The sequence below is a fragment of the Euprymna scolopes genome, chromosome 2, assembly GCF_053919585.1.
Source record: "Euprymna scolopes isolate OS-2025 chromosome 2, ASM5391958v1, whole genome shotgun sequence".
Lineage (NCBI taxonomy): Eukaryota > Metazoa > Mollusca > Cephalopoda > Sepiida > Sepiolidae > Euprymna > Euprymna scolopes.
Window position 1 is genome coordinate 192,729,558 of NC_136483.1, and position 24,262 is coordinate 192,753,819.

Consider the following 24,262-nt stretch of genomic DNA (forward strand, 5'->3'; position numbering starts at 1 on the left):
CACCTTTTGAACACTAAAAAATGATTTGTTTGCTATTTGTTCTTTTTGTGTAAATAAACACTGTTTATTTCACGTTTATATTTTATTTTTTGGGTGGAAAAAGGGATCTTATGAAATCTGAGTACCACTACACTTCATTCATTATGTACTGTGCTGAAATAATAACGTTATGATTTAGAAAGCCATTCTTAAAATGGGGAGGGGATTCTTTGTCAAATAATTTGTACTTAAACCTAACAATTGGTAAAAAAAAATGAATAAATAAAATAAATGTTACAAAAGGCAAAATAATTTACTCTTCTACCTGTATATTCTGTACTTTCATCTAACAATTTAATGAACACAACTACTGTCAAAAATTAATTTAACTTGAAAATCCTAACCAAAAGAGGTAAATTTTGTCTATCTTACCCAGCCCCTCCTCCTAAAAACATTTAAAAGCCCCCTTTTGGGGGCTAATATGTGTCAACAGCGTTAAAAAATATGGTCAAAGAAAGAAATTCTGTTTCAAATAAAAAATCCTTCTCTCATGCATCACATGACATGCTGAAATAATAACGCTAGGATATAGGAAGCCATAATTAAAATGGGGAGGATGGTCTTTTGCCAAATAATCTGTACTTTCACCTAACAATATATGAAACAAATGGAGCAAAATGAAAAAGTTTTCAGATAAGAAAAAAAATAAAAAATAAAAAAAAAACACAGTGTAACCCGGATATAAGAGGACCCCTGATATAAGAGCGATTTCCTCTTGTCCCAAATTAGAGCCTGTGTTAATGTAATTAAATTAGAACCGGATGTTATTAAAAAAAACCCGGACATAAGAGAAAACTCTGATATCAGATTTTCTTTGGTCCTGTCCTCTCGGATATAAGAGAGTTCGTTTTGAGTGACAGTGTGATGCCATAAATCAGTCAAACAGAGGTGAGCTAGAGTTTTGTGACAACAGTCATGGAAACAAGCAGCCAAGGGTGGCGTGTGCGAGGCGCAAACTTGAAATCTGACCGATCGGGAACGAAAAGGTGACATATGCTCAAATTCGATCGCATCATAATTTGCATATGTCGAATTTGAGCATATCAAAAAAACCCGTATTTTCGGGGTTTCCATTGTAGTAATTTGTGCATGCTAGTGAGAAACAGAAGGACAGATTTTTTTTTTTGTACGGTTAACTTGTGTCAGTGAGAAACAGAACGACGGGGGTTTTTTTTATGCACGAAACGGTATTCAGCAGTGAGAAAGAATTAATTTCACCACTTTTTTATTTTATTTTTTTTAATTACATTTTCACCACAAACAAGGAAAATTGCCACTTTGGTGTAGGGGGCTACTATCAGGGGCAACAACTACTGGGGTACTTCAAGTTTGTTATAGTATAAAATGGAAAAGATATAAAAAAAAAAAAAAAAATTGGCAATGTCAAACAGTTCTTTTGTCGATACAACGCACGAAAGTCTTTTTTCCTTTCTTCTCTCAACCTGCAACAAATTCTCGTGTATTCAATATTATCTTCCACCGTTCGTTCTCGTTCTAAGCTGTCCAACAAAAAGCTCCACTCATGCCCTGCTTTAGAATTAATCCCATTTAACAGTTACCATCGTGTACATATGCAAATTAATGGCATACGTTCACCAATGAACGACCAACAGAATTATGCTTGTCTTTTCTACATTTTCTGCTGGCATTTTACAGATCAAGCAAACATAAAGTCGTTTGCGAGAGTGATTTCTATTACAATTTTGCCACTGAAAACCGTTTGCTTGCGATTATTACTATTAGTGATGTCGCCGTCTCGACGAAAAGCTCTGAGCTTTTCTGAACAGGTGGAGTCCATCAACCATGTAAAAGTAAAAAAACTCAAACTGGCCGCTGCGGTCAAAAAGTATGGAATCGGTTATTCAACAGCAGCAAAAATTCTCAAGATGATTTTAGATCTTGCATGCAAATGAACGGAAACAATCGCAAATGAAAGTGCCAATCCGTGCACAAGGACGTTAACGAAGCGCTTACACAATGGTTTACACAAGCATGTGCTAATGGAGCTACCGTCACCGATCACGTCATTAGGCAGAAAGCATCACAACTGGCCATAAATCTTGAAGTTGATTTTGAACCGAGCAATGGCTGGCTCATGCGCTGGAAGCAGGCCAATAATGTTTTGTTCAAAAGATTTCACAGCGAATCAATGTCAGCAGATCACGGTTCTGCCAACAAATGGGTGACAAACGTTTTTCCGCAACTTTTTCATGGATATAATCCAAATGATATATTAATTATTTGGAATTCATTATTGAGATGAGTTTTATTTATTAATTTATTTATTGCGGACTATTATCCTCATCTCAATAATGAATTCCAATTCAGTATGGACCCAACTATGGAAGATCATATAATAAATATACATGAATTTATAAGACCAAAAAATATAACCTTGCTCACCCTTCAGTTGATAGAGACGTTGAATCTATGGTTTCAAATGAGAATGGTCTGAAGATAGCGGTTTCATTGGCGCTATAAGTGTTAATGGAATAAACTTTTTTTGCTATCGGATTTTCATATTTACATTGTAAAACAAATAGATTTTTTTAACAGACTACAGACGAGAGTTAATAAAATAAAATTAATTTTAACGTCTTCTGTTGACACTTGCGTATCTAAAGACAATGTTGCTTACAGGCCTCCATACTTTTTTGGAAAAATGTGCCATAAAATAAAGATCGCCCTCTATCATTTTAAAGAATAAAATCAAAACGAATTTTTTAGTTCGATTTCGGATTTACAATTTTTATTATCTCAAGAGTAAATCTGTTATATAAAAAAAAAACTTTGTTTAAACTTAATATCGCAGAATATTTGAATTTAATATCATCTAAAGCTTTTTAAAATTATTTTTTAGAATTGTTTTTTTATTTGTTGTAATTCAAATAATTATATTACTGGGAAAAAAATTGTCAAGTTTTTTGTTTTTTTTCACATAATATTGATTTTATTCCAATTTTATTTACAAGGTAAATGAAATAAATAACAGGACTTATTATATAATAACTTTTTTAATTATTTGATCTTTTCAGCATTAAAAAATGTTGCAATTTTTATCAAACTACATTTATTTTGTTTAGTCTTCGTAACATGAAATATGGGGGGGGGGTAGAATACCTAAACAAAAAATAGTACTCCTTGGGCGTTGAGTTCCATGGTGACCAGCAGAAAAATTTAATGGGTTTACTTTAACTACAACAGAACACCAACCAATAAATTTTTTTTTTTTTTTGAGGTTTTCGGCATCCCTGACAACGAATCTGATATTCAAACCAGTCGCAAATTTACCGTTTGCATGGTATTAACACCTGAACCCTCGCACTATTTTGTACCAACTCACCGCCATCGTTTATGCTATTCTTACATGATGTGTTCGCGCATGGACACGCGTAGTAAGGTGACTTGTCACATCGCGGAAGAATTTTTTAGCAGACATTTAAAATAAGAAAGTTTTCAAAAACAAAATGTGGTTCATTTTTCTGTGTTACATAGTTTTTGATGCTTTTTTAATTGATCTGTAGCAGTTAAACTATTTACTATAAGCGGATCAATGCCCAGTGCTATAGTGATTTGGCCACACTGACCAATCGGTTGGCAGGGCGCATTGATTTGAGCTGTCCCCTTAAGGACTATTTTTAGCCCTTTGGGATCACAGTTGTGATCGCCAGAGAGACGCCAGCAAGCAGCCTATACAGACCTCTCTCACTCACCCCTCCCACTGCTTCTAGTTGACGACTAGTCTGATGGCAGACGACACCTTCAAACAGACTTTTACACTTTCTTTCTTTCTCTTCAGTCTGAGATACAATCTCGCCTTTTCTAAATAAATCCTTTATTATTGTTTTGTTAAAAGCAATGTCGTTTGGCCTTGTGTTTATTTAAGTAATTATTAGGAGAGAAATGCACAACATTTCCCTCCTATAGATCTAAAACATTAAGTTTTCACAAGCGGTCTACAAAAGCATTTTTATTTTTCGTTTTTTTTAATTTTTTTTGAAGTGGGGTTTTTCAATTATAAAACTTGTACAACACGACCCCACCTGTTCCACCAATGTAAACAGAATTTTTGCCCCTCTACCGCCCTATCCCTCAATATAAACAGAATTTTTGTGAAAAATTAAACAGTTCTTCTGCTCGGTGTATGTCGGCGCATTACTTACACAAAAACGGTAAATTAAACTGCAGAAGCACCTGTTAACTGTTGTACAAGTTTTATAATTGAAAAAAAAAGAAAACCCTCAAAAAAAAAAAATAAAAAAAAAAATAAATAAAAATTAAAAAAAAAAAAATAAATAAAAAAATAAAAAAAAAAAAAAAATAAAATAAAAAAATAAAAAAAAAAAATAAAAAAAAAAAATAAAAATGCTTTTGTCGCTCGTGAAAACTTAATTTTTTAGATCAATTAAAAAAGCATCAAAAACTATGTTAACACAGAGAAATGAACCACATTTTATTTTTGAAAACTTTCTTGTTATTTTAAATGTCTGCTAAAAAATTCTTCCGCGATGAGACAAGTCACCTTACTACACATGTCCATGCGCGACCGCATCATGTAAGAATAGCATAAACGATGGCGGTGAGTTGGCACAAAATAGTGCGAGGGTTCAGGTGTTAATACCATGCAAACAGTAAATTTGCGACTGGTTTGAATATCAGATTCGTTGTCAGCCACCCCGAAAACCTACAAAAAAAAAAAAAAAAGAAAAAAATTTTATTGGTTGGTGTTATGTTGTAGTTAAAGTAAACATTTACCCATTAAATTTTCTGCTGGTCGCCATATAAATTTTTCTGCTGGTCGCTAATATATTTAACGAAACCTACTTTTATTATGTAAGTTTATTTAATAATGAGGAGTTGGGGGTGTCTATTCCGAAAGCCGTTCGTAACATGAAGTTGGAGGTTTGGCAGAAACAACCGTACTTTAATTTTTTTCAAGGAGGGGCATGCTTCCACCGGGCAACGCCAGTTAGCGGGTACTGCTAGTTTTTAATGAAATAAATTTTTCATTTTCTTCGAGAATAATTGATACGCAACTTTTTTCACGCGCATGTTTATTTTGTTAATTACATTCATTTCCAAATTGTCCAAACCAATAAGTTTTCTTTAATTTAAATAAATTTAGTTCATTTTCTTTCATTTTTTGTGCACGAGTATTTTTGAACGCTATTATTTAGAAATCTATTACTTAACGTGGGGAAGGGAGGGTGTTTTGTACGGTGCCGGAAAACTTGCCCCGGGAAAACTCGTCTTCGGAAAACCCGTACCCGGAAAAATCCTCACTTTTTGCTAGGTAGGAAAACTGGTCCCTTATTGAATAAATATTGATTGAAAACACATTTTATGACCGTTCTTGAAGGAGATATTGTTTTTAAAAGAGACTATGCACCCCCATAATATTTTTTTTAATTATTTTTAACTCGTGTTTTAAAAAATAAACTTAATCACGGAGTCAAGACACGAAAAACGAAATCATGTATTTAATTTTGAAAATACTCTAGTTTTAAAACTTTTTGTGTTATTACAAAACAAAAAATAAAAGAAAGAAAACACAAGTTATCAAAGAAAGCAATTATTTGATTAAGAAGAATTAATTCAGGTTAAATAATTCTTGTGTTATTACAAAACAACAACAAAAAACATGATACTTATGTAATTTTGGTACTGCGCTAAAATAATATCATTTCGAAAGCCATTCTTAACATGGGGAGGGGAGGGTATCATTTAAAAGTCATTTCGGAGTCACTTGTGCAGGATGCAGACGGCGGCTATTGTTAGGGGGTGATAACTCCAACATCTTCTTGGTCAAATAACGTGGCAAATAAGTAACAAATAAGATTTTTTTCTGAATTGTAAAAACATTTATTTAAAAGTCTGCGTAAGAAAATATAATTTTAATAAAGTTGTTTTAAAAGTAATAGAAATATTTTTTTTTTTTAAAACAGTAATGAATTTTCCGAACTCAATATTTTTCAATTTTTAAACTTTAAAAATCTATCAAAATTTTTCTATTGATTCTATTTTTACGATATTTTCAGGGTCAATGTGAAATTTTATGTTCTTTCCAATAAACCGAATATAATATTTTAGACAAACGTTTTTTTTTTAAATTCACGCCCCCCCCCATTTTCAAGTTTCTATTAAAAAGTAAATAATTTATGTTTAATAGTTTTATATATCACAAATTGAAGAGAAAAGGTCAATAAATAATATATTCTAATTTAAAACAAAAAAAAAAACCCTGTTTTTTTTAGAAATTTACCTGTAAAATCCGAAGTTTTAAACCTTTTTTTAAAAAAAAAAAACACTAAATGTTGGGGCGTTACTTACGGAAAAACGATTAACTAAACTGCAGAAGCACCTATTAAGCCACATAAGTTCTATAATTGAATCCTCCTCCCGCAGAACAAAAAGGACAAAAAACATAAAAATGTTTGGTGCTTATGTTTTTGTAAACCGCATTAAAAACTACGGGAGACAAAAAAAAAAAAAAAAAAAAAAAAAAAGGTCTCCCAATTTATTGTACTTTTCTTCAATTGTAAGTCATTAAAAAATGTCAGTCCGTAATTTTTTAATTGATACGCCATGTGGTGAAGCAAGCTGTCGTTTATGCTGCAGCGCACGCACGTAGCGTAAACGGAAGCTGCACAATCGTGGAAAGTAGTTCATGGATTCAGGGGTTAATACAATGCAAACAGTAAATTTGCCTCAAGTTTGACTATCAGATTCGTTGTCAGTGACCTCAATTACCTATAAAAAATCAAATTAGAGTGGTCGATGTTCTGTTGTAGCGTATCTGGATATTTACCATTTTTTTTTTTTAAATATTATGACATGTGCAGTGCATTCTCTTAAAGACAATATCTTCAAGAACGGTCATAAAATATATTTTCAATCAATCAATATTTATTCAATAAGGGACCAGTTTTCCTACCTAGCAAAAGGTGGACGAGTTTTCCGGGGTTGAGTTTTCGAGAAACGAGTTTTCCGGGGACGAGTTTTCCTAAATTCGTTTTGTACATATTCTGTACTTTAACCTAACAATTCATTAAAAAGGATATCGTAAAACTTGAAAATACTATTGAAAGAATAGCGCGGATCGTAAAATGCAGAAGCATCAAATTCTATTTTAAGAAACTCAACGTGCATGAAAGAAAATAAACTAAATCGTTAAATCATTTCTCTCTGATAGGTTCATAATAGTGGTTGATGGGCAGAAATCAGAGGCCCACAGTATTAATGCTGGAGTCCCCTAGGGGTCCATCATGGGCCCAACTCTCTTCCTGATCTACATCAATGATCTCCCAAAACACATACTTAAATCATTCATTGACATCTATGCTGATGACACTACCATCTATGGCAACACATCAAAGGTTGTAAATGACAAAGTTCTCTCTAATTCTCTCTCCTCTAATCTTGAGCACGTGGTACAATGGGGAAAGAGGTGGCTGGTTACTTTTAATGCATCCAAGACCAAGCTTCTATCTTTACATCATCAACGCACTGATCCCCATCTGGAATCAATTGAAATGGATGGCTCTTGTCTTGGAGAGGCTCCATGTTTTGACAAGCTTCTGGGTTTGACCTTTACTCCTGATCTGAAATGGAACACGTACATCAAATTTGTTGCCAGGGACGCTGGGAAAATGGTGGGATCCTTCTACCGCTTCAGAAGATATCTCACTATTGATGCAATTTTCTATCTGTATAAAAGCCACGTACGTCCAAGGATGGAGTACTGCTGCCACATCTGGGCAGGAGCTGCTAAAAACAGCCTATCCTGCCTGGACAGAGTACAAAATAGACTTTGTGGCTTAGTGGGGGATGCCCTTTACTCTTCCCTGCAACCTCTCTCCCACAGAAGAGACGTTGCGAGCCTGTCTTTGTTTTATCGTTATTTTCATGGCAGGTGCTCGTCTGAGCTCCAATCCCTCACGAGAAACATCCGTTTGGCTGAAACTACTGTCAATAATTTTCCCCACTTTATCTGTGCCTAAATCCAAACGTAGATTCCATGAGCAAAGCTTCTTTCTTAGAAGTGCACGCCAGTGGGACTGTTTCCCACCTGACTACAACTTGGACGTCTTCAAGTCCAACATAAACAAACTCCTGACAAAGCGTCCCCTTAAGTAAGACACTATCAAAACCCCCAATACTAATGATTACTACAATACTATCTCATTGGTTACGGTATACGCAATAACCCTTATCCCCGAGTGGCCTTCGGGCCTTGATAAGTGGTGCACGGTGACCCCATAAAAAAAAAGTTAAAGAAAAATTATTTAAGTAAAAACAAAAAAAAAAAATGAGTAAATAAAAAAAAAAACGAAACTGCTTGAACATGCGTAACTTCTACTAAAAGCGTCTTTACGCAAAACATGCGTGTGTGCAGGCAGGGTCCACTTTCATGGAGTCTTACCAACTGCAGAAATTTAAAAAAAAAAAAAAAAAAAAAAAAAAAAAAAAAAAAAAAAACGCCACAAACATTCGAAATTGTGATTGGAAAAAAAATGAACTTCAGAATCTCATTTTTTCACGCATTGTCGCGTATGAAAACTGACAAAATTTTTCAAGTGTCACTTTCTAGAAATTTTCCACTTGAATAAAAAATAGAAACAAATATTCCCCATCATTTTTAATTCTTTTCAGAGAAAATAAATGGTGATTAATTTTAAATTAAAAACTTGAACGAAGATTCTACGATGGCAATTATTTAAAAGAAATAACTGATCCAACGTTGCCCGGGGTGCGTTTTTTGTAGTTTCGCTTTTGGGAACTTATGCAGTTTACGGACCGTGCTATTTTTTTCATTTTTTTTATGGTAGACCTATCTTTTGTTTATTAAATTGAGTGGACCTGAACGAGCGTCGCCACCCTCTTTTTTTTTTTTTTTTTCAGTGGATAACAAATCGAACTATTTTTAAGATTAAATTCAAGTTTCACGATATCTTTTTATTATTAAATTGTTAGGTGTAAGCACAGGATAGTTACAAAAAACACCCTCCCCAGGTTAAGAATGGCTTTTGAAATAATAACGTTATTTCGGTACTTGTACAGTTTAGTCAAGACATTAAAAAATGAAAATATCGAAAAAAGTTTAAATTGTATGTATCCGATATGGAAAGAAGTTCTCCGAAAAAAAAAAATTCACTTAATTTCATCAAGTAGTTTTGTTTTGTTTTTTTTTTACAGCGAAAAAACAATTTATGATACCGAGCAAAATGTTCGATTTTTAGGCAGAAAAACTAGTATTAAAGATGGGAAGGGATGTCAGCGCTTTAACTGGAGTTATCTCCTTTGGCATTTCTAAAATTCAAACAAAATGTGTTTTTTTGTTTTTTTATCTAAGGTGGCCGCCTTCAACGCGCTCTCATAAAAACGTGTTTTTCCACTGTAAAAAAAACTATTTGATGAAATTAAGTGAATATTTTCAGAGAACTTCGTTCTATAACGGATACATACAATTTAAACTTTTTTCGGTATTTACATTTTTTTAATGTCTTGACTAAACTGTACAAGTACCGAAAATCAAATTTTAATGAGATCGATCTTGTTGCGGCCACCTTGCTTATTTAGCGGACAAAGAGGGTGCCTTTAAACGAAAAAAGGATTAGCACACGACAAAATGAAAAAGGGATTTAAAAAAAAAAGGACAGAGAAACTCTGTAAAGTAAGTGGGGAAAAAATCTGTACTAGTGCACTAGTGCAGTCACTTATTGATCCGCGCTAAAATAATATTTAAAAAGACATTCTTAACATGGGGAGAGGAGGGTGTTTTGAACCTATTCTATACTTTAACCTTACAATTGAATAAAAAAAAAAACTTTAATTAAACTTGGAAATACAATTTAAAAAATAGCGCGGATCAGTAGGTGCACTAGCACCAAAAAAACTAAAATATTTATCTAGATATTTTTTCTGTCCACATTTCAAAATAATCTCGTCAAATTTTGACAAACTTTAAGCGGTGAATGGAGTTATCTCCCTTGCCGCCCCCTCCTCATCTGCGAAATAGGCAAGATGACAGGACACGATCGATTCTCATTAAAATTTGATTTTCTACTGTAAAAAAAAAAAAAAAAAAAAAAAACTACTTGATCAAATTAAGTGATATTTTTTATGAGAACTTAATTCCATAATGGGTACGTACAATATAATTTTTTTTTTTTTTTTTTTTTTTGCAATATTTTCATTTTTAATGTCTTCTAGTCTTCAGTAAACTAAACAAGTACCTTATTTCGAAAGACCTGGCCAGGGGGGGGAGTGTTTTCTAACTATTCAGTGCTTTCAATAATTTAATAAAGAGATATCGTGAAATTTGAATTTAACATGAAAAAACTATTTAAAAATAAAGCGGTAACAAAAGTGCATAAGCACCAAAAATTCTACTTTTTTTATGCGTAAAAACTCTGAAAAACTTGGCGGCAAGAAAAAAAATGCAATTTAGAATTTAGAATGGGAGATCAATTTTGGGTATTATTATACAAACACCGTGACAGCGTTAGGGTTAGGGTTAGGGTTTAGGGTTAGGGTTAATTCGCTGTCACGGTGTTTGTATAAATTTACCCAATTTTGTATATAAATTTAACATAAAATGATCCGCTATTTCCAGCTTATTCTAGTGTTTAAGGGCAGTTGACCAATTATTCCTATTTTTAGTTTTAGTGCTAAATTGTCAAGTAATCCATCTTTTTAGGGTACAAATGCCATGCAGAGAGTGATCCGTGCTGAAATAATAACGTTATTTAAAAAGGCATTCTTAACATGGGGAGGGGAGGATGTTTTGTACCTATTCTATACTTTAACCTAATTGAATAAAAAAAAAAAATTTTTTTTAAACTTTAATTAAACGTGGAAATACGATTTTAAAAAAATAGCGCGGATCACTCTCTGCATTAGAACCCTTTTTAGTTCCCAACTATAATCAAAAGATTCAAATAGTTGATTTGATTACCAAAAATATATAAGATTAAAAAAAATTATTTTACGCGACTTTATTTCAATGAATAAAAATATTAATAATGTACAAGTCAAATAGGGGGCGAAAAACACACACAAGAAGTATTCGCACAATTCTATTATTAAAAATAAGGTAAATTTTTACGACGTGCTCCAGCCCAGCCCAGCGGATTATAAACACCTCAACCTCCCCATGTTAAGAACGGCTTTCGGAATAACCCCCCTCCCAACTTCGAAAGCCGTTCTTACCATTGGGTGGTTGGGGGTGTTTATACTACGCTGGGGCAGGTAGTGAAAAAATACCAAAAATAAAATTAACATTGACTTCAAAACATTGAAAAATCTTTTAAAAAAAAAAATAAATAAATAAGCCGGTCGGAATAAACCTTCAATTGGATTACTTTCCCAATCAACACCGTCATCTTTAAAGGCTCGCAGAAACGATGGAAGTGCGAAACTTGAAAAAAACGGAAAATAAACTTGTTGATAATTTTTGTAAACTTACCAGGAATTGGTTTTCTTATCCAGATTTTTCAGAGTTGAATTTGTTGGCAAAACAAAAGGAAAACTTTGTAGAATAAAAATCAATTATTTTTTTCGTTGTTTTTTTTTATTTATTTATTACTTTTATTATTATTAATTTTACTTTTAAATAATAATAAAAATAAATGTTCAAGAAATGTAGGTAAAAGACTTGTTTAAGGAAACAAAGTCATCGAATGTGGGGATTCTTTGGAGTTCGGCTATTAAAACTGGACATGATTCAATAAAGTATATATATAGACATATATATTTATAAATGTCGTCGAAATAAAAATCCTTCAAATATGAACAAAAAAAAAACGTAGTCAGATGTTCAACAATTCTGTAGGCGTTTCTCAGGAAAGCACATGAGATTCGCCCCGAAATTTGATTTCGGAAGCGAATCAGGCTAATTATACAAACCGGTGTAAGCTGAAATAATTTTCCTCTTTAATAAAAGTCCGATACAAAAATATCAACTATATCCAGTTAAGAGATTTTTCTTTTTTACTTTTGTTCATACCAAACACGGCATATTATCATTTGGACCTAACGGGCTATTATTTGAGGCCATGTCTACTGAGAACAATGTAAAACAATGAGTGAAATGTCTGGCCAAATTTAAACTTCTGCATGTCAGTACAGTCAGGGAATCAGGAAGCAGGGAAGGAATTCCAAAGTCTAACTGTCTGAAGGAAAAATCTATTAGAATAGAAGGCTCTCTAGTATCTAGGAACCTCTACAGTGAAGGGATCAACCTTTCTCGCTTGTGTGGTTCGCCTGTGACTCATCCCTTTGCTTCCTATTTAGTATGGCAGAGAGTCAACCTGTTCCTGTGCAGTTCTAGGAGGTCAACCCTCCCTGGCTTTGCATTCTTTCTTTGAGAAGGGGTTAGTTTATTGCTAATTGCCTGATGCGCCATTATTGGGGAATGCTAACAGTGCTACCCAGGTACTTTTTGCAGGTTAAAGTGTCCCTATTTGAGGGTGCTGACTTCTCGATCCCACTTTCCAAACCTGGTGTCACAGTTCTTGGAGTGTGAAAGAACTAAATACCTCCAACTCGGCTTGGGAGCTAAGTGTCTCCCAAATTGTCAAGTCATCAAACCCATCACTGTGGGGACCAGGGGACAGCAACAGTAGTACCCAAGTAGCCCATTTCAGGGCTATTCAACAAACTAATTATGTGATACACAAACTATCAGAATATGATGCCTCTACCGTCTACTACTGCTTGCCTCCTTGGATCCCCCCTCACAGCCTGCTACTCCAATTCCAGCTCATTCCTGCAGCTTCTAGCTTAATTCTGCAACCTCCAGCGCTTCCAGCTCACTCCTGCAGTGACCCCAGCGACCTCCGGTTCACTCCAGCAGCTTCCAGCGACTCCTGCAGCTCCGGCACTTCCAGCTACCAGCTCCTGCAGCCCACTGACGACTATCTACCTGTTCAAGTGCTCACTGACGTCCAGCTACCCGTACCAGTACCCACTGACGTTCGGCTACCTGTTCCAATGCCCACTAACATCCAGCTACTTCTTCCAGTGCCCCCTGACGTATGGCTACCAGTTCCTACTTCAAGGACCCAAAAATCTCAACCTTGCAAGACTCCTGTTTTCGCTCCAGTTGATCTTGAATCCATTGTTTTATATTTTACTCTTTTCTTGCTAAAAAATAAAACACTATATCCTATCATCTTTAACCGAACATTTGTGTTTCTCATCCTTCTTTTCTATTGTCGTTATATCTTTGCCTTGTATGTACTTTATTAGTTCTATGATCGATTGACCTCTTTCATGCCTCTCACCTCTCTGCAACAGTGTCTAATGATTATGGATCAAATTTAATGCAAATCTATAATATTTGGATTTTAAAATGGCCGGCTGTGCTCATATCATGACCCCTAAACCTTTTTAAAGTACCCAAAAATAATTGAAATTTTGAGAATATTTATTAATTGATGTTTCCTAGTGATAGTTAAAATTTCATCAAAATTAGAATATCTGAATTTTCACAAAGTTCTTTGAACTCCTTTACATAAAACTAAATTAAACTAAATATAACCTACATTATCCACTTTTGTGCCATAATGATCGATTAATTAGTTTAAGTATGATTTGTGAATTTGATATTGCCTAAAAACATCTTCCTTCGGAGGAAGCCAATTCAACCACCAAGGATGATAGCTGCTGGCATGCTTGTATATATATATATATATATATATATATATATATATATATATATATATATATAAAGCTGAATGTCTGTGTGTGTGTGTGTGTGTGTGTGTGTGTGTGTGTGTGTGTGTGTGTGTCTGGTCACTAATAGGCTCCTATATGGTTGACTATTTTAAAAAACTGATTACATATAATGATAGATGTATTGAGACACAGGAATGGGTATGTTTGATCTGGCAGAATGGTGGTTCATTAAAATTGTGGGGTCTGCGTTCGCGCCTGGTCCACAAAGTATGGAAATAAAAAATTTAAAAATTTAAAAAAATCGTTTACAAGTGTTTTTGATATAGATGTACATAAGAATACTTTGATAAGCATGTTTTAACTTAAATAGGGATGGTATAATAAAATTGTGGGGTCTGCGTTCACGCCTGGCCTCCATAGAATGGAAATATGTCGCAAAGTTTAACAAGGTTTTTTAATATAGATTCACAGAATATTGTGATAAGTGTTTCAGTGTGAACAGGTATGGTATAATAAATTATGGGGTTTATCTATTTTATTTTTACTTTCATCATATTTTGCTTTGGTTTTGATACCCCCAAATTCGAAGCTATCTCTTTACAACCCTTCCTTTTCATAACCTATCATACTTTCATAAATCAGAGTCCATTGTTTTTCTGTAGGCTGTTTTTGAACCCAGTCAACGACGGGTACTTTTGCTAGTGTATATATATATATATATATATATATATATATATATATATATATATATATATATATCCTTCATTTTCTTTCCTCACTAAAACATAATATTCGTACCCAATTTTATATTAGATGCTATATTAGATATATATATACACAGTACACGCACACACACACACACACACACACATATATATATATATATATATATATATACATACATTGAACGAATTCATTGTACAGTATATATATATATATATATATATATATATATATATATACATACACACACACACACACACACACACATATATCAATCCTATCAAAAATGTTGTGAGACGACAACAACTATGGAAGGCAGTAATTACTGAGGATATAGTTAAAGATTAAGCATATCCCATCATTATTAACAACTTGATGAAGGCCAAAGGAATAGTTGGCTGAAGTGAAACAACAACAATATAGGTGAGGATAATATTCCACAAATAATTAAAAAAATATGTAAATTGCTCATCAATTCCAATAATTTATTCGCAATTAAATCAAACTTTATTTAACAGTTTTATTAAACAGAACAGGAACATAAGAACATACAACAAGGCAAGTTGGTTCGGTTGGTTCAGCAGGCATGTATTAAAGTAGAGTTAAAATATAAATATAATTGAGTTCAGGTCTTGTAAGTCATCTTTGAGGCTCGTCTACCATCCAAGCAATGATGAAAGATGAGTCATGGCTGGAACTGACTCACATTTGTGCACAAACAATGCTGAGCGGAAATTAGAAAAATATGCATATGTTAGGATTTCTATGCAAGTTTTAATATGCTTGTTGGAGCCAACTGAATCACAGCTTATTACTATGCAAAATATTGTGGATAAATACAAAAAGGAAATAGATCCCAAACATGTGTCTTCTACAAAGTAGTTCATTTTTTCCCCAACTATCCACAAACAATTAAAATGGCTGACTTGTTTATAAAGAAGCTAAAATACTTTCTAGTGGATAATTTTGCAACTAATTTCTTTTAAATAGGATTTTTAAAAAGATTTTTCTTTTCAAAAAAGTACATAAAGGGACACATTGTCCATTTTTCTAGATTTAACCCATTTTTTTTTTTTTTATTAGGCCAATGTTAATCATGTCACAAACACATTTCTTTGTGATTTGATCAATATTGGCTTTTAAAGATTATTAAATTAATTAACATGATTTTGTCTACAACTTATTAAACGCTGATCCAATGATGTTTGGGAATTTCCAGAAATGGCATAAAAAATAATTGATAGAATCTTATCATCTCAAAGTGATTTACTTCCAATTATGGTAACAGGTATCTTGAGGCTCTCTTCATTAGTTGCAGACATCATCCTCCAATAGATATTCAACATCAAAGTAAGTCGTATTTACTTTACATTGTCCAATACATTCTCTATAAATTGTTTGCCCTGGCAATTCATGTCTATTTTCATTGTGTTTAGGGTCTCCTAATGTAAATATTTTCATTTATGCCTGTGATTTTCACCCTGCTTTTATGTATTATTTTTCTCCTGTAAGTTTTTTTCTTTGACAAAACATTCTCTGTTAAAAATAAATGTATAATATCTATGTAAATCCAACCATTTCTTCATCATCCTCTTTTTCCCTTTATATTCCCACCTCATGTGTACACAGAAAAAAACACAATATATTTAATATGGTGGCACATGGATTGAAGAAGAGACTGCAATATGTGCATCACTATGTGATGTAATGAATATGAATACATCCGGATTCCTCAATACAAAGAATATGATTGGTTGGTGTAAGCCATAAATGTGGATGGAGATATCAGCCTTGGAGAGACGTTGAAAGATACACTGAAAGCCTAAAGCTTAACATATTACCAGCTACGATCATGAACAACTGTTAATTAAGGCAACTTACTAGATTGTATTTCTCAATTAAGTAGCTAAGGCCACTCAGCTACTTCAAACAAATATATCCTTTTCTGTAACATATTATTATAAAATATAAAGATAGAATATCAAATATTCTTATTCTTTAGATATATACTAGCAGGCTGTCCGGCATTGCCTGGTCATAAATATGCATAAATATTATATTTTAATTAATGCAGAACCATAGGTATTAAATGTAACATTAAATTTCTTTAAAAAAAAAAATAAAGTAAAAAAGCTTGAATAAAACAGACATGTGCATGTAAGTATCATGTTTTTTCTAAACAGTTCATTTCTTGTAAGTAAAAAAAATACTTGAGCTGAGATCAAAACCAAAACTTAAAGACAATAAGTCAAGCATGATAACCATTAGGCCAACTGGAGATAATTGTCAAAAGGCGTTTTTAAACTTTCTTATTCTTAACATAATGTGAACGATTAATGCATGCACAGTTGTGAAACAGTTAGGAAACAAATAAAACTCTGGCGGCCTCTACGTATGAATTTTTTAATTTTGACCCTTGGGAGCCTTTTTTTCCAGATGAAAATGGATTAAAAAGTTTTCCACATGTCTGAATACCCTATATACCAAATTTCAAGTCTGTAGATCAAAAATTCATTGAATATATAGGTTGAGAAGTGTTCTCACACACATACACACATTCTCACTTTTATAGATATATAAATATATATATAGATGTGTGTGTGTGTGTGTGTGTGTGTGTGTGTGTGTGTGTGTGTGTGTGTGTGTGTGTGTGTGTGTGGAGATTTAATACCGACCTACGAAGTCAAGGGTGATTTTCTGAAAGTTTGAATCTCTAGACTGCCAGTAATTATCATTTCCTACACCGAAGAGAATGTAAGTTTGAAACACATGTATTTGCAGGTTTAACTATAATTATTAATATTTATTTTTTAATATTATCACTATAAGGCCCCTTCAAGGAAAAATTAGAGCTCTCTTTAAGGAATTAAGAATAAGTGGTAAACTTTAGCACAATCCAATATTCCTATGTCAGTCGTTGAATACTCTCTGATTGTTTACTGTTTATACCTGTGGATGTGCATTTATAGGTGCTTAATTTCCCTCACTTCTCGTGTTAATTCCTGATAGTCTGGTGGTTGATATTTTTTAAAATTCAATTTTCACTCCAAACAAGGCACAGTGCAACTTTGTAGTAGGAGGCTATTATCCGGGACATAAGTTGCAGGGATATTATGAAAGGAGATGAGCAGCAATATGTCTGTTCACATTACACTTGAAATCCTGCATGTCAGTACAATTAGGAAAGCAGAATCCCGGAAGGGAGTTCCAAAGTCTAGCAGTTCTGGAGAAGAAACTATTGGAGTAGAAATAGATTAGAATACCAGACTACAAGGTCAAGTGGTACTTTGTGACTGGGTTAGAATTTCCTGACTGGAAGTAATTATCATCTCTGATACTGAAGATAACATAAATTTGAAAGATATGTGTCTGTAGGTTTAAAAATAATTAGTAATTATTGTTTTATATATATATATATATATATATATATATATATATATATGCATATATATATATATCAGTGGACTCTAGCCTATTATTGCTTGTCGTGCCGCCCCCCCCTGCTCTTTGTCAACTTTAGTTCCCAATCCGTGGTCCGTGGACCCAAATAAGTAATCATAGTTGCTATTGCGTGATTCTCCATTGCATAGCACAGATTGACTAACGTACCTTGCATGGTGTTTGTTTTTGTTTTTTTGTGAACAATCAAGATACTATATAATTTGTGGTCTTGTTGATACAGTAGATAAGATATTTTTTCCCTTTCATAAAAGGTAATATTGATGAATAAAGTTGGGTTTAAATAGCTGTGAAATGATGGATGCAGCAAGAAAAGTTACATACAGGGTTTTTATGAAAAAAAATTACAAAGTATTTACGTATCACTACGGAATTCTACGAAGGTTTATTGGATTGACGGGTTTCTTAGTATTAATATAAAATGACTTAAAACCTGTATTTTTCGTAGATTTCTATGATTCAAAATTCACGAAAAAAAAAATTCCTCAAAAAAACAAATTCACTCTTATTCAAAACCTGTTCTTTATTAATTAATGAAACAATAACTTCATCACTGATATTTATTTACAATCTGATATACACACGTGGTTATGTTTACACAGAACTATTCGTGCTACTACATATTGCAACAGTAGTAGTAATCGTTCTTCATGTGTTTATGCGTATGTATGTGTCTAGAGATCTCTCTCTCCCCCCTCTCTCTCTCGGTCCCTCATCCTCTTCCTAAAACAGACATCAGCAGGCTCGATCGTGCTAAATATTTTAGGCACTATAAGTGGGCTTCACTTTGCGGGTGATTACAGAAAAATCTGGATTTCTCTAACATTATGATTATTACGAGTAAAGGTTTGGCTTGGCACGAATTACAGACGTTCAACGTCATAGCCGCTGTTATGGAGTTTTCAATGAATCTGGCGGTGGCCGGACAAAGACAACCCGTTCAAAACAGCATCCTTGTATTATTCTCAGATATATTTATGAATTTTTTGCTACTTAGTTATCGAAACTTGAATAGATATGTAATTTAATTGAGATCAGACTAAGTATGTTTGCTTGAAATTAATGGAAGATTTTTTTAATCCATTTTGAATAACATTAACCGAATTATTGGTCGTGCCGGGCACGAGTGGCACTAGTCCCATCTCCGCCCCTGATATATATATATATGCATATATATATATATGAATATATATACATGCATATATATATGCATATATATATATATGTATATATAAATATATATATATGTGCATATATATATGCATATATACAGTGATGATCATATTTATTGGCACGGTAAAATAAAAGTTAAATTTTGTCTAATAAATTCTAAAAAAGGGATTAAATTAAAGAAAATAACAAAGTATATTATGTATTTTTAACTGGCCTTTCCGATGCAGCAATCGGATTTTAGAAAAAATAAATAACAAAGGAACAACAAACATAATTGCAAAAAACCCTTGTTCAAAATTATTGGCACGGCTTTGTTTTTCTTTTAGTATCAGTATAATATCAATCAATTTCCGGTTTACGTGCTTTCTGAACTTTTTTATAGCCATATTATGCTTGTTTAACGCTAATTCAGTGAATAATTTTTTTCAGATAATTTTTAGATAGCGATTTATTTAAACTATTATAAGTGACTAAATTATAATTTTCAATCGCCATGGTTAAAACTAAGGAACACAGCGAAGACGTCAGGAAGCTTGTTGTAGCATGCCATACCAATGGGGAGGGCTATGATAAGATTTCAAAGAAGCTAAACCTTCCCAAATCCACTGTTAGAGCCATAATAAACAAGTTCAAATCGCAAGGCCACGTTATGAGTTTAGAGGGTAGAGGGAGAAAAAGGATTCTTTCCCCAAGAGATGAACGGAAAATTGTTCGACAAGTAAAACAAAACCCAAGGATCTCTGTTGGGGAGATTGTTGATGAACAGAGCACCTCTGGAGTGAATGTATCTCGACATACAGTTGGTAGAGTTTTGAAGAGAGCTGGTTTAAAAGCATGTCGTCCGAGAAAGACTCCCTTATTGAAGCCTATGCACCTGAAAGCAAGGCTAGCCTTTGCAAAACGTCATATTGATAAAGATGTTGCATTCTGGAAACGTGTTCTATGGACTGACGAAACGAAAATAGAGTTATTTGGCCATAATAAAGTGTCTTATATTTACAGAAAATCTGGCGAAGCTTTCCTGCCTAAGAACACCATACCCACAGTGAAGCACGGTGGAGGCAGTTTGATGTTTTGGGGATCCTTTGCTGCCTCTGGACCAGGGCGACTTGTTAAGGTCACAGGTAGCATAAAAAAGGAAGATTATGTTAAAATATTGGATGAAAACCTGAAAGACTCTGCTAAAGAGCTCTCACTTGGTCGTCGTTGGTGGTTCATGCAAGATAATGACCCAAAGCATTTGGCTAAACTGACTAAGAAATGGCTTGAGGACAATCATATTAATGTTTTGGAGTGGCCATCACAAAGCCCAGACCTTAATCCAATTGAAAATTTATGGACAACATTAAAATTGAGGGTAATGCAAAGGAAGCCTAAGAATCTTATTCAATTGGAGGATTATTGTCAGGAAGAGTGGGCTAAAATTACTACTGAAGAGTGCAACAACTTGGTTGTAAACTATGAAAAGCGACTGAGGAAGGTAATCAAGGCCAAAGGCTATACAATTGATTATTAAATAAATCGTGCCAATAATTTTGAACAAGGGTTTTTTGCAATTATGTTTGTTGTTCCTTTGTTATTTATTTTTTCTAAAATCCGATTGCTGCATCGGAAAGGCCAGTTAAAAATACATAATATACTTTGTTATTTTCTTTAATTTAATCCCTTTTTTAGAATTTATTAGACAAAATTTAACTTTTATTTTACTGTGCCAATAAATATGATCATCACTGTATATGTGCATATATATATGCATATATATATGCATATATATATGCATATATATATATGCATATATACATATATACATATATATATATATATATATATATATGTACTAGCAGGGTGACCCGACATTGCCTGAGATTGGATAATGATCAACAAATGTTTCACACTCCAATGTTTTTACTGTCATCGAAATCAGTGAAATCGTCCATTTTTCAACCAAATTGATTGATTGCCTGCTCTAGTTGGGAACTCATCACGATGTACTAGGATAAAGCTCATATACCTCTTGCAGTGACTTAGTTCACAATACATTGTAGTCTACATTGCACTGTAGAAAACCTACGGTTGATTTTATCGAATTACTTTTTATATATAATAGCTTGAATTAATGTTTAAAATGCAAAAGTCAAGTATCATACTTCAATTGTGCTCTAAAGAGAAACATTCATTTCAAATGTGCCCTCAAAGAACCTACTGGAGATTTTATATGTGGAACCTTTCGGTTTGTGTGGTAATAAAATTTCTCAAATGCCCTTGTGATGTTAGGCTGTGTAAGATGTTAACTTTGGTCAAAATCGCCTGTTCCTCCTTTCATCGGATTATTTTGATTATCGATTTTCAATACTTATAAAAGACATTCCGACAAAAAACCTACCTAAGAACACTGCCAGGCACATAAAATACCTTCATGTGAGATTTCATAAAAATCAGCTCAGTCCATAAGGAATGAACTTAAAGATACACAAAGTTCCTTTTATATAATAGTTATATAATAGTATATATATATATATATATATATATATATATATATATATATATATATATATATATTAAAATCGCATACTGATACAATGTTCATTTTTCAAGCAACTTTTTTGGTAGGCCAATCTTAATCATGTCCCATAGAAATGTTCAACAACTCTTAAAGATTATTAAATCAATTAACATGATTTTGTCTAAAGCTTATCAAACACTGATCCAATGATTTTCAAGAAATTCTAGAAATGGCATCAAAATTGATAGAAATCTTATCACTTCAAAGTGAGAGAGACATCATGTAGACACTACATCCCTTTGTTTTCATTAATATATATATATATAAGCGAGATAAGACATTGATAGAATTCAGATGAACAATACTGATAGATATTACTTAAAGTAATACTTTCAAGGAGATCCTAGCCAAGGTCAATATTTAAGAATAGAGCAATATATAAATTTTGTGGTTTTAATTTTAAATTCTGAAAAAACAACATATAGATGCATATATTCGATTTAAGAATTTATTGTTTGACAAAGGAATATATAGAAGGGGTTATTTTAATTTCCTTAATCCATGGATTTTCAACAATGGCTCATATCATCAGAGGAAATGAAATGCAGTTAGCAAAATGTTCAGCTGCAAATAGACGCTATTTTGCTTTTCAGCACAAATATTGAAAATAGTTTTTTGAGTGGTTGTGGATAATTATATGGAGAAAATTATACGAAAAGAGAAATTGATACAACCTGGGTAGTCCATTATCGGAAGGAGTCCAATGTCATTCGGGGTTATAAATCCAGGTGGGCAGAAAATAGGCCCATGGGAGAAAGTGATATTCCCATATAGCGAAAGTGTACTGCTCCTTCTTGATATTTCGAAAAGTATACCGGGCAGCCTTACTCGTTGTTGCGTTGATTGTGTGTTATTTGCTGTGGTCCAAATGCTTTCTCGGTGTTGACAAAGTATATTCAAAATTGGGTGGATATATCATTCCATTGTAATTATCCCCATGAGTAATAGAATTTGAGCATTGAATTAAGTGTGCAATGGACCTCGGAATCAATAGTGTAGATATCAAAATATCAAAGATGGCAAAATAATCCTGGTGATGATATTCAGAAGAGTACGCTGGAATGGCTTGCTTGAGGTATGAGTCTATTAGAAAGATAGTTCGTTATCTTGTTTATATTGGATGAAGGAAGCTTTTTAGATGAGGGAAAGAGGAAGTGGGGTGAAGTAGAGAGAGTAAAGAGAGAGGGGTAGGGTTAAAATTGGGCGAGCATACAGGTTCTTAATGGAGTATTTTCGGTGGGGGAAGGGGTAATTGTGTTTTAGTATTCTTTAAAAGGGTTGACCTCTTGATTTTAAGTTCAAGTGGGAAATGGATATTCTTGTGATTTTCAATGTGGGGTGTGAGTGATAGGGGGTGGGGGTGCTGTTTTTGCTGTGGGGATGGGTGAGCGGATGAGGTGAAGATAGAGACACGTCATGGTGTGAAAATCTGGAATGTTTGGAGGGTTACTTAAATAAGTGAGTTTAAGGTTGGCTTATTTTAATTTTAGGTGCATATTTTAAAGGTGACTTGGTAAGTTGAGATAAGTCAGTTAAATATGTTTGTTGTCGTAGTTTGATCTAGCTTAAATGTTTGTTTAAATTTTATTTAAAATACATATATATCTGTATGGAGGCGATCTATGGATGAGTTTGTTTAGTTGTTCGTTGAGTTGGAATTGATGTTTGAGTGAGTGCTTTATATGCTGCGGTTAATTATATATTTTTTATAAAATATTTCTTATAAAGGGGAGAATTGATTTAAGTGTGGGGCTGGGTATGTGGTCGCCCATGCGTGGTTAATTTTGGCTATTTGTATATTGATTACTGGTATATCCTACCTTCAAACCTAAACATAAGTGTAAATATAAGCACATATATACCCATAGATATTCATACATATGTACATATACACATAGATATACACACATACATACAGATAGAATACACTTACGTACAAACACTGATACATACCATGCTTACACAAATACATACCTATATATATATACGCATTGCTATACTAATGTATATGTGCACTCAATTACATATATATATCATAACGCAAGCACGCATATTAGAGAAAGGAACTACTTATACAGCCGGGCGAATATGAATCCACGTGTACTCAGTGCAACAACTGCGCTCATAAGCACGGCCAAACATCGATATAATCAAGTACAAGGATGCAATTCATACTCCTAACAGCAAATATACAACTACATAAGGGTTATGTCTTGAAAGAGATAAAGGTGCGCACACTGATACATAACATACGAATAATATATGGCTAAAGTGTGTAACTCTGTTAAATATCCATGCTCACATAAACATGCGCACATACATATATATATATATATACATACACACACACACACATATATATATATGTACATACATATATATATATATGTGTGTGTACACACACACACACATAAACAATCATACGCGTATATATGCACACACACACACACACACGTGCATACATACATATATACACACTACAGCGCATAATTCTATGTATATAGATTCAACATAAAACGAACGTCTACAAGCTCACACATATATATACATACTCATATATAAGGAAATGAAGTTAATGGAGACAAGAACAAGCACATTTATATATACATACATGCACACATATAC

General features: G+C 33.3%; 1 protein-coding gene across 1 annotated transcript in view; it reads right to left on the reverse strand.

Moving 5' to 3' along the window:
• Nucleotides 1-12,032, reverse strand: part of LOC145300440 (proton-coupled amino acid transporter 2-like) — a 108,248-nt gene extending 96,216 nt beyond the window's left edge. The window contains 1 exon segment of the mRNA XM_080144483.1: nucleotides 11,507-12,032. The gene's annotated coding sequence lies outside the window, so the exon portion shown is untranslated.
• Between the last annotated feature and the right edge of the window lie 12,230 nt (nucleotides 12,033-24,262).